This window comes from Amblyomma americanum, chromosome 1, assembly GCF_052857255.1.
Source record: "Amblyomma americanum isolate KBUSLIRL-KWMA chromosome 1, ASM5285725v1, whole genome shotgun sequence".
NCBI classification, from domain to species: Eukaryota; Metazoa; Arthropoda; class Arachnida; order Ixodida; family Ixodidae; genus Amblyomma; species Amblyomma americanum.
Window position 1 is genome coordinate 100,962,149 of NC_135497.1, and position 12,366 is coordinate 100,974,514.

Here is a 12,366-nt window from a genome sequence, read left to right on the forward strand (position 1 = left end):
AACCGAGCATATCTTTGTTTTACTATGAGACGAGGTTCACAGTAAAACGATGACGAGAGCAGCACCTCAGCGCTAGCCAGTTTCGAAGTGCACTCAGCTGCTGCATCGATGCGAAACCGCCTAGGCTTAGCGACGACTAGGGAAGCCAGTGGGTAGCGCGTAGTTCATTGCCCGGCGCACCCGCGGGCGGCGTCGTTCCCGAAAGCTCGCCTCGCTCACTCCCGCTGGCTCACTGATTGGCTCAACAGCTTGCGACCTTCACTCGGAAGGCTGGAAAATTGAGAAGCGAGCGACTGGCGCTGCGACTGATCGATACTTCATGCCCACGCTTGCACTACTGGTGAACAACCTTTAACGCACATATGCTTGGGTTATCGGCTGCTTTGCGGCGAGTCTTAGTTAAGATCGTCCGCGACGCCATCGTCACCGTCCGTGACGCACAGGCTGAGAACTTCAATTCCAGTACGTGCCGAAACAACTCGTATTTTTCGTAACGATACGAGCTCGAAAACACGCCTGCTTCGATGCGCTAGTGGGCTCTTGCTTGTTAAACTACACGCGATCAGGATGCGGCGAGTGCTAGCCACTGTTGCCTATTAGCTAAAGTGAGACGCAAGTATCGACGTAGTTTCTTAACGCAGTTGATATCAAAGCACTCCGCTTGTACTGGTCACCGATTAAGCTGTTAAGTTTCATGATCTCCGGTGAGCGTGCCAGTGTCGCGCAAATTAATGCATCGCAGCTACTCTCCATCGTGCCAATTGCGTTCAACTTATCCACGATATTCGCCAGCTTGAGATACGGCGCTTTTCTTCGTTGTTTTTGTCGCAACTTAGTGATTTTATCTGGCATCAAACGAAATTGCATTCTGTCAACACCGTCGTCTGCTCCGTCGTCTGCTAGGGCATCCGGGTCACTTCAGGGGATCACAGGATCGCAGCTTCTACAAACGACATGCCAGAAAAAAAAACTGAAAGCGCTTTAGTATTCTTAAATAATCTAAAAATAATTTAAAATAAATGCAGTGTCTTTGTTGTGAAGATAATATAAGCATTCATGGTTTAAAAAACGAATTTTTTTGTCGGTTTTAATTTTTCACCAACACGAAAGCGCAGCCGTCGGCGCCATTGCAGCGCAACCGACACGTCGTGTTTTGTATTATTAGCCTCTTTGAGGCATTGCTTGAGTACTTGTACGGCGGACACGTGTAAAGAACTCATTCAATAGGAAGGTAAGCAGGAGTGTGTTTTGGAAGCACACGACCAGGATTTCGGCCTGTCAACATTGGCGAGTTTCAACGGGTAAGCCATGGAGAGTGCTGCGACGTCTTTTTATCTGTTAGGGGAACGAAGACTCCTGCGCCGTTTTACTAAGCCTGGATGAATCGCATGGCCGGTGAGTCCCACTCTGCGTTTCTTTGCTAATGATCTGTATTCACACGCGCTATTTCTATGCGGCTATATAGGGATGTGAGTGGAGGCAGTCCGCCTGCGGTTGCCGCAGCTATAATGCGGCGCCAAAAAAGCAGGGCTTATATCCTGCATGACAAGTGTTGTTCTCATTGTCTTTATGTGCATTTATTACTCGCGTGCCGTGGTAAATAAAAATGTCACCAGATATCACAACAGAGTTACGCTTTCGCTTGCTAGCGCTTCGACACTCGGTGCAAAAGCATGGATTTGCACTGCGTAGAAGACGATGAGCGAGAAGTGCCGCGCGGCGGAGCGCTCGCGCTAGGCCAGCTGCGATCAGACACCGCACTATTTTTCTCAGGGTTAGTACTCATCGGATTAGTGCTTGTGCCTTAATATGCGTCATACTAAATTCTGAGACAGTGATCGCATGCGAAAGGCTAGTTCAAATTGATCGCCTTGTCATTTGTAAACTTGTCTGTGCTTCCCCAGTGGAACAGGATTTGAGGCAGCGTTATGTCAAAGTTAGATCAATCTTGCGTCTCCTGAGCTGTAAACGTTGATGCTTCCTCTCCTTCTGAGCACTGCGAGCTGTCGGATATGCAACTGCACAATTATTTAGGATTTCTACCTTTTTGCTATATCCCTCGCTTTTGTGGCCCGCATTCAAGTCGTTCGCCATTTGTCGATTGTTTTTTTGGTTACTTATTTTCGCTTTGTTATTTATTCTTGGTTGCGTGCTATCAGCTGTGGTGCCGGCGATTCTCCGAGCTCGGAACTCTTCCCAGGCACGGGATCCTACCCACCGTTGGGGACGAGGGGTCCTTGAGTGAGCTGGCTCTTTCAGCGCCGCAGGTCCCTTCTCCGAATGACGTTGTCGGACTTGGTTATGAAGGAAACTGTACAGGGGGTTTATTTTACATTATTTACAAGATTTTGGAACCCATTGGAGGGTGATGGGGAAGGTTGGAGGATCTGAAAAGATCTGAGGATGATCGAGGATCCCTTTTCTCATGGCACTCGTCGTCCGGTTTAAAAAGGGTCCGGTCCCTAGGATTCCCCAGGTCCGAGAATGTCTTCGCCAGGTTGGGCGTGGCCTAACTTGCGTTGTCGTACACACACACACGCACATACCACTTCACATAGGGACACGGCCCCGTCACATGCCTCGCCGGAGAGAGGGTGCCGCTGGACAATCGCCCCCACTAGAGAGAGTGGTGTCTTCGCTTTCGAACGACAGTTCTCACGCTCCAGCCGGACACGTCTTCCGGGAAGTGCGAATGGGCGAGGCGCCGGCGCGCAGGCATAGTTGAAGGGGTGCTCCGGGCCGCACGATCTTCCGCGAACAATGTTGTTTTCAAACGGCAGTGGAATCCTCCGTCTCGAATCCAATAAACCTCGCGAGGACCGAGCGTGGGAACCCAGATGCCTATCGCCGTGCAGGGACCCCGGCTGCAGGTGTCCTGGCTGAATACGCAGCTGAATCAGACCACCGGCTGTCGCCAGAAACCTTACACCACAGACCTCTCTTCGCCGCACTCACGAGTGTTCTTTGGTATTTTTTTGTTTCTGTTGCCTTTACTTGCATTGCCAGTCGATAAATTTGTGCAGCTTTTAATTGTATGCAGATTTGTTAAATGCGCTAGCAATTTCTCTATGATGCCAAGCTGTGCTGTGAGATATCAAGCTTCTTGCTAATGAAGGCATGCTTTTTTCCATTCTCTCCTCATTTAAGCAAGGCAGACTGGTTGCAACTTTCAATTTAATATCGAGACATTGGTGCAAGGCACCATGATAGGAATTAATGAAAACCTGCACATCCTATATTCAAATTGGTGTGCGGTATTTCAGACAGCTCATCTTTCAGTGTGGTTACAACAGTCATTGTGACTCTTCTCAAAGAATGTATATGGGTGCATTACATAAAATCTGTTCATTTGTTTTGTCATGGGCTGGCTCATTGGTTTTTTATTTACTTATATTGCGTCTAAGTTTAGTTTTTAAAGCAGTAGACGATTTCCTCTCTTGTCATTCATGACATGGCTACAGCCACTGACAGCTGTTGCTCTGGATGTATTTATTTGCAGTTGCCAGCGGCCAGACTCTATTGGGCCATGCGTGCTTCCTGCCTTTGCTGTGTCATCCCTCCTGATCCATTCATAGTAGTTATTCTTTTTCAGTGATGCATATCTTAGCTGCAATTTAGAAAAACATTTTCAATATAGGCTTGCAGCTAGGTTTAGAAATGAATGAAACTCTACATGCACTTCTTATGTCCTCGAAAAGGACCTATGTGTTCATTTATCCCTTTAAAAACATTGTGCTCTACAATGATGGTTTACCAGTATTTCTGACACAGAGACCAAATTGTCAGTCACTAATGTAACATTGCACGATGACACCAATCCTTGTATGGTATAGCATCCTTGTAATGCACTGGCAAGCTGCTGTCAGCACAGATTTATTGCTGGTTTATTGCCATAGCATATGGTTATACTGCACAATTTGTACCTCTACCTTCTTAAAGCTGTATACTTAAAAAATTTAAAATTAGTTGAAGAAAAATTCAAGGAAATGTAACAGTAACTGTCACACATTTTGGTGGACCCTTGAACCGCCATATAAGGGACGGATATAGAAGGGAAGTAATGAAGAGCTGATGCCCATGTTAGATGCCCCTCTTTAGTTAAACATACCTCGCAATTAACACATTTGGTGCAAAACAAACATGGGACTTGCACGCTCACAAGCACCCTCATGTCAGTAAAACAAAGTGCCAATGTTGGCGTACTTTAGAGCTTTTGCTCCTAAAAGCGCAGCTGACTGCTGCTCAAAGTTGAGAGCAAAAATATGTCTACTTTTCCTCATGTGCAGTCTGCGGTGCTGGTGCCATTTGCAATGGTGATTGACATTGAGTTGCATGATGCTCAGTCTGTTCCTGGAGTTAGTGATTTTGTCTGTCGTGTGAATGTGCTGTTAAAATTAGGGCAGAACAATGGTTCTCTAGTTCATTTTAGGTAACACTCTCCTGTGCCACATGCTACCACCCTTTTTCCTCAAATTTCCTAATCTCATTTAGCCACCTGATTGCCACCCATTCATGCATTCACCTACTCTTGGAATCCTCCCAGTGTTTTAGTGTGGTATTGCTTATATCTTCTCTGCATTACACATGCACTGCACTTCCTCTTTTTTGATTTAGTCAAGATATCTCTGTTCCTGTTTCTTGCATAAGCATAAGAGGCGACTCAAGTGCACCATCTGGGCTTGTGATGCAATGTGTAGGGTGCTTCGATTTTGAGTAAAACCTGGTTTCTTCCTACTGTTGCACCAAAAAAGATTCTTAAAGATCAGGTTCAACCCAATTTCTGTGCAAATGTGCCTGTAAGAAAGTGTGGTTTGAAGGTGCACAAAGCGAAGAACTGCTGGAGTGTAGTGGATGTCACATAATTCTTCTGACAGATTTTTTAAACAATTCTGGTTATTTTATTTATCTTTTAATGTTTATTGTTTGTCGGTTGCTTATAATTTTTGATAAACTGAAAACTACATGTACTGACTGGTATTTCATTTCAATAATTATACCCATTATTATGAAGCTGTGTTGGAAGGTAGGTGCGCATTTAGTATGCGTGCTTTGAATTTCAGTGATTGTTTCTGTAATGCAAAATGGAGGACAGCTCTCTGCTGTGCGAGTTTTTTGCAATGGAATGAAAGTAGCAGGAGAAGCATTTGCTACTGTGTCACCCAGCCAAAAGTTCTCCCACAGACCACTGAGCTTCTGAATACCTATGGCTTAAAGCTCGAAGCTCTGGTTGCCCTTTCCGGTTTTCAGGTTTTCTGCATTAACGAGTGCAAGCCCAAGGGCTCAGAGCTAACAAGCATTTGAAACCATAGAGCTATACACAGTAGTGCTAGGGTCGTGCAGCAAGTCAGTGTGAATTAGGTCGCGATAAACATAATTTACTGTAGAAAGCTAGTGTGAAAAAATAGTTGCGCTCACAGAAACCGCTGTTTCTTTCTAAGTCGGTCATTGAAACAAAGCAATGCATGTAAAATTTTAAAGCTCACTGATCCCTCAATTTTTTTCCAGCTAAAGACCAAGAGTTGCATGGAAGTTGTGCAAGCCACCAAGTTGCGTGTGATTTTTGCCAGGAACCTGGAGCAGCTGGGAAATTAGTGGATGGCCAGTGGTATTCACTCAGTAAGGCAAGCTTTTTCTGTAAGTACAGTTTTTGGCATGGCATTGCTTAGGAACGCATGCACTAATCTTACTACTCTATGCCCGCCCATGCTTCAAGAATAATGAAGTACATGAAAAAAATTGATTGCCGAAAAAAAATTGCCGCTTCTGTTATGTTTTTTCAGGAAAGTATTTGCAATTTAAAGGGCTGTGAAAACCTTAAAAATTATTATGTGCTTGTTGTGGCTTTTTTTCAAATTTCTTCCACGTCTATGTTGGCCTGACCTTGTAGCTTGTCTGCATGAGATTGGCTGCTACCTACAGTTTGCTTTTTTGTTGCTCCTTTATTGCCTGTCACAATATTTACTTTGCGTGGCGGTGTCATGCAGTTTGGGAAGTAATCTGATCTTATTTCTGCGTTGGCCTGTAGTGCAAGCTTTTGCATGTGGGGCAGGTTTATGGTGTCCTTTTGTTTGCTGTAACTGCAGTTTGGCCATGAGGGTTAGAGGCTTAGTCCTTTTTTATTTTGATGCAGTGTCATATACTTCATGCATAAATTAATGAAGTAAGTACTATTTTTTGTAATAAATGAACATTCATTATAACTGTGGCCGTTATAAGTGCACTTGACTCTAAAATGGCTTTCTTTCGGCATTCAGTATTACATCTTAAAACCAGCCGGAAGACAAAAAACAGGAGAAGAGATGAGCACAAGATGAGGCTGGTCTAACAACCTAAATTTTATTGAAGGAAAGTGGCAAAAGAAGACCTGCAAAGAGATTCAAGCACGCAAGACCCCAAAGCAGTGAGAGGGCAAAAAATAACCGAAAGGCACTGACGTACTAGTAAACCATCTAAAAAACTAATTCCTTACAGTGAAGGTTCACCGACGGTTTAGCCAGGCACTTGTTTTAAGCCTTACTGATGTAGTAAGCCTCAACTATATCAGGACAGATTTATCACTTCCCTAAACCACTGATGTGCCGCAGAAATCAGGCGTGCAAAGAGAAAGGTCGTCCTCCAAATGCATTCACGAGATTGAACGTGCAGTGTCAGGTGAAAATTCGCCTTCCTCTCTATACAGTGAAAGTGCTCTCAGCCAGGCGCACATTCAGATATCTGCTTGTCTGCCCATAGTAGTTTCAGCTACGAGGCAGTGGAATGCAAAAAAAAAACCGGTTTACTTTTGCAAGTGGTAAACATTTTTTATCTGCCACTGTGCATAGCGGACGATTACCCGTAGTTGTATCAAGCCTAGTTTGAACGAAGAAGCAAAGGGCTCCTACCTTACTTTTAGCGGTCAAGACAACAGCAACATCATACTTTGATGCAACTTTCTTGGGATGGTGCGAAATGGCGTGGAGGTAAGGTATAGAGCCCGTCTTTTTGTGCTGCTCAACTACGTCAGCATCATGTGAACGGTGTTCCGTTCCCTCGAGAGAGTAAAAACACTCTGACAGGTGCGCAAGATGGGCAAGTGGGAACCCAGGAGCCATTGGCTTGGAAACCTGCTCCGAGAATGCATTCTAAACACTGTGATGACATGACTTCCATAAAGCAGTCGTGATGCATGTGATTGCCAAACTGTCCTTCACCAGCCTCGAGTGGTTCAACTCGTAGCTGAGAGGCTTCCTGATCTTGGGCTTTGGGGCCAACATATGTGGTCGTCCGCAAAGCGCAGGTCTAAGTCAAGAAGCTACAAACGGTTATGCTTAGTGAAATTCAGACCTAAAAGATAGGCTTTGACCACATGCCTAAAGATTTCTAAAATGTCTTGTGCCAACTTATCTGAGCCCTCCTTGTGCAAAAAAATTAGGTAGCTATCAACATAACGAAATGCTACTATGCCGAGGCCTTCCAAACAGGGCTTTGATGCGGTATCGACTCTGGACAGAAGAATGTCGCGGAGGAACAGTGCAACCTGGGACCCTCTGCATATGCCTGATTTCTGATGTAAATACCGCCTTGCCAACTCACAAAAGTGGAGTTCTGTGGAGTTCTAGTTTCTTGTGGACAGCAACCTGGGCAGGTGCTCTGCAGTGAGCATCGACATGGAGGGCCTGCACTATTCATTGCACATACCTCAGAGGTCTATCATGTGACAAACTGCATCAGGGTGAACAATGAACATGCTTTTACAGATGATTGCGTGATTTCGGTTGCTCGCTTCTTGGGGCTGTTGTCCTTTTACTGCAAATCCGCGTTTGTCAGTTGGCAGGGCGGTATTTACACGCAGGTCGTACCTTTGCTCAGCAACATTTTTTTGTCTAAAGTGAATAAGGCATTAGAGCCCTGTTTGGAAAACCTTGGCATAGTAGCATTTCGTTATGTTCATGGCTGTAATTTTTCTGCACATAGAAGGTTCAGATAAGTTGGCACAAGATGTTTTAGGAGTCTTTAAGGCATGCGGTCAAGGCCTGTCTTTTACATCAGAATTGTCTAAGCAGAACCGTTAGCAGTTTCTTGATGCAGACTTGCGCTTTGTGGACGAATATGTTTGTCGGGGCTACAGCTAAAGATCGGGGAAGGCTCTTTTTAGCTACGAGTCGGACCACTCGTTGTTGGGGAAGGATGGTGAAGAGGTGTATTTGTCACTGGTTAAGGTAAGTAAAGATGGAAACACTTGATGGGTGTGCAATCGTGTGCATGACATCAGCTTTAGATAAGTCATGCCATCTGCTGAGGACGCATTCTTGTAGCAGGTTTCCAAGCAGCTGGGTTCCCACTTGCCCATCTCAACAACCTTTCATAGTATGTTTTCACTCGCTCGAGGGTAAGGAGCACATACTCCGATGATGCTGATACACCTTACCTCCACAGTATTTCACAGTCTCAAGAAAGTCGCGGGAAAGCGTAATGCTGCTGTTGTCTTAACAGCGAAGTGCAAGACAGGAGGCCTTTGCGCCGCCATTAAAAAGGCTTGATAAAACTGGGTACTTGTCCACAATGGACAGTGTCACAAAAAAAAGGTTCACCACTTGCAAAAGTAATAGAGTTTATTGCGTTCCACTGCCTTAGGCTGCAACTAATATGGGCAGACAGGCAGATATTTGAATTTGCACTTGACTGAGCACTTTCACTCTATAGGGGGAAGGCAAATTTTAATCTGGCACTGTATGCTCAATCTTGTGAATGCAAATCTGAGGATGACATGTCTCTTTGCACGCCTAATTTACACGACACATCAGTGGTTTATGGAAAGAATAAATCTGTCGGTAGATAGTTGAGGCTTACTACATCGGTAAGGCTAAGGATACGTGTGGCTAAGCCATCGGAAAACCTTCACCGTAAGGAATTTGCTTTTTTAGATGATTCATTAGTATGCCAGTGACCTTTGATTGCACTTCGCCCTTTCACTGCTTTGGAATATTGTGCGCTTGTATCTCTTCGCGGGTCTCCTTTTGCGGCTTTCCTTCAATGATGCCGCCGCAGTGGCTCAGTGGTTATGGCGCTCGGCTGCTGTCCCAAAAGACGCAGGTTCGATCCTGGCCGCACCAGTCAAATTTCAATGGAGGCGAAATTTTAGAGGCCCGTGTACTGTGCGTTGTCAGTGCACGCTAATGAACCCCAGGTGGTCGAAATTTCTGGAGCCCTCCACTACGGCGTCCCCTCATAGCCCGAGTCGCTTTGGGACGTTAAACCCTCACAAATCAAATAATCAAAATCTTCAATTAAATTTTTGTTAGTCCAACCTCTTGAGCTCATGTCTTCTTGTGTGCTCTGTCTTCTGGCTGGTTTTAAGGTGAGTCAGTACCAACTCGGCCAGTCATAAGCCTTGTTCAGTATTACAACATTTTGAATAAAGTGAGAAGTTTACTAGGCTATGTTGCGGGGATCGTGTCCGCAGCAGTTGTGGGCAACTCAGAAGAGATAGCGTCATACGATTGGTTGTGTAATTGGCAGAGGATAATGTGAGGATGCTGCTCGAAAAGAAAATTTCATAATCGGATAATTATTTACAGCCAAAAATGTCCAAAAAGTGGCTGGGCCAGAGAAAAAGTGCCGCGAGATTCGAAAACGCTGAAAGTAGGTGGAGCTACAGCGTAGTGCTAAGTTTGAAAAACTGGAAGTATGGACAAAGCCAAAGCTTGGCGCCAAGTTTGAAAAACTCGAAATGAGCAATCACGTGACCAGTGATAAGTGTCCTATACTTAACCAGGAGATAGGAAAAAGAATGATAAATTAGAGGCAATAGGTAATTATTGAGAAGCGAAAGGCAATGAACGCGTGATTAGACTGGGCGGGTATTCAGTGAGTGGGCAGGAACGATCCGTGGAGGGAAATCTGAAACTCGAAATCGTTGCTGGGATGAAATGAGGGTAAAATAAGAGTTAATTGATAACCAATCAAGTCAACGAGAAAACAACCATGGCGCCAAATTTGAAAGGCGACCAGTGTCGAGGAAGCATCACGCTTTCACATTTTTTTGCGCAGGTAGCAGCGGTGATCTCTATTTTTTGTTTTTTTTCAGCCAAGACAAAAACCATTTTTGGCTCATGGGCGATGTATCTAGGAACCTGCGGCCAGGACAACGCTGGACAGCATGCATCAGCAAGCTCGAAAAAAAAGCACGAAACAGTAAATAAATATTGATCATTTTCATTTCAATTCTAGTGGTTTTGTGCACGAATTACTCTGGAATGCACAAAGCTTGTGTTAATTGACAGGCGTCCATTAACAAGCTGTGCATTTTTGTGCATAGCCTACTCCAGAACACAAATCCTGTGTTAATTGACAGGTGACAGTAACGACTGTTACACAGTGTAAGAGCACTACACAAGACACACTACCGAAGACAAGGCAAACTACAGAAGACAAGACAGACTACAGAAGACAAGACAGACTACAGAAGACAAGACAGACTACAGAAGTCAAGACAGACTACAGAAGTCAAGACAGACTACAGAAGTCAAGACAGACTACAGAAGACATGCCCAAAATACGACAAGACTACAGACTACAGAAATTTTCTGTCTTAGAATCCTGTAGTGCGTTTTGACTGGGTTATTTTTGAGATTGCTCAAGTATGATGTTGCCTGGCAGTATATTCTGGGAAGCACCTTGTGCTTGCTTATTTGCGGTTCCGGTCGACTGCTGACAACAAAGACATTGCTGGTGCCACAGACGACGTCGAAGTTCACGCAGTCCAGCTACTAGGCAGCAGAGTCACGGCAGAAACGCAGAAATAACTGCAGGCGGAAACTGCTCGTGACTGCTACCTGCAGTCTGTAATCACTAGTTTGTCGTTGTGGCTACCGGCACAATGTCACCTCAAGCCTTTTGAGCAAGAACTCTCATTTGTCAACGGAATACTTATAAAGGCATCCAAAGTGGCTATTCCGAAAAGCATGCGTCAAACAGTGCTGCAAAGAATTCATGCAGGTCATCTCAGCATGGCAGAAATGCAATTAAAGATCCACACGTCTCGTATTTTGGCCAGGGCTCAACGCTGCGATCACTTATATGCTGCAACTGTGTCCCACGTGCCGCAAGTACGCTTACAAGCAGCCGCAGGAACCGCTTCAAATGCGACCCGTGCCAGGTTGTGCATGGTATAGAGTTGGGGCTGACATTTTTTTTCGTTTGCTGGGGACTCGTACATAGTTGTTTTTGATGCCTTATCAAACTTTTACCGAAGTCCAGAAACTGCCACATTGGCGCGATCAACCATAGCAGCCCTCAGTGCTATCTTTGCAAGATTTGGCGTGCCAGTTGAAGTATGTACTGATAATGGTCCGCAATTTTCTAGCTATAAATTTCCTGCATTTTCAAAGAAATTCGACTTCGTTCACATTACATCCAGCCCTCGTTATCCGCAGTCTAACGGGCTTGCGGAAAAAGGTGTGCAGATTGTGAAGCGCATCTTGACGAAAACTGCAGACTCGGGGGATGATTTCTGGTTGGGCCTGCTGGCTTACCGCACTACCCCACTGGGGGACGGGCGATACCCTGGTGAACTCCTGCAAGGAAGGCGCCTTCACACCACCTCGCGGACTTCAGTGCTGTGACTGCAACCGACGTCAATAAGCACAGTCAAAAACAAACTGGAAGGCCTTTGCCTCCCCTCCAGAAGGGTACCATCGTGAGGCTCAGCGATACTGCATGGTCCCGGAAAGCCCAAGTGATGGGTATGCCCTACCCAAGATCGTAGCTGGTGAAAACGGAGGACCAGAATAAGCTCCTCAGGCGCAACCGTCGTCACCTACTGCAAACCGGCGAACGGCTCGTAGAGGCAAGCGATGACTACATCAATACCACCACTGCGGACAACGACGTTATCTACCACTCAACAGCGACAGCTCCAATCTCGCAAACGGGCGACCCCGGTTATACCACCGCCAGCTTTGAGAAGGTCGACTCGAACCGTGAAGCCACCGCAACGTCTTCAGTATGACGGACGTTTTAATCAAGTGTCTGTATAATCCGATAAGGCAACTGTAGCATGACTACGCACCCTAAATGCGCAGATACTCTCGGCGCACGGTCCCGCGCCTATCTGTTCAAATTCTTCAATAAAGCGATCGTTCTTCTTGTTCCAGCCATCATGCAGTTGCGTCGTCCTTGCTAGTTACAACGTGCTGCCCCCACACTTGGGCGGAGCAAGTACGCGAAATCCATCATCAACGCTATTTCTGTCTGCTTGCCCCATGCGCTTTTTCGGTCTCAGGACGACCATCCAAAGACCTGGCGTATTTTTAGTTCATTTCGCGTTTCAGTTTCTTTTGTTTTTAAACTACACGGCTGGATAGCAGGGCTGCTGTTTGCAATCTA

At 45.5% G+C, this 12,366-nt stretch overlaps 1 long non-coding RNA gene across 1 annotated transcript; it reads left to right on the forward strand.

Moving 5' to 3' along the window:
* Nucleotides 1-5,515: 5,515 nt before the first annotated feature.
* LOC144134518 (uncharacterized) lies at nucleotides 5,516-10,203 on the forward strand. The gene is made up of 2 exons (XR_013315143.1): nucleotides 5,516-5,634; nucleotides 10,067-10,203. It is a non-coding gene; the product is annotated as an uncharacterized LOC144134518 (long non-coding RNA).
* The last annotated feature ends 2,163 nt before the right edge of the window (nucleotides 10,204-12,366 follow it).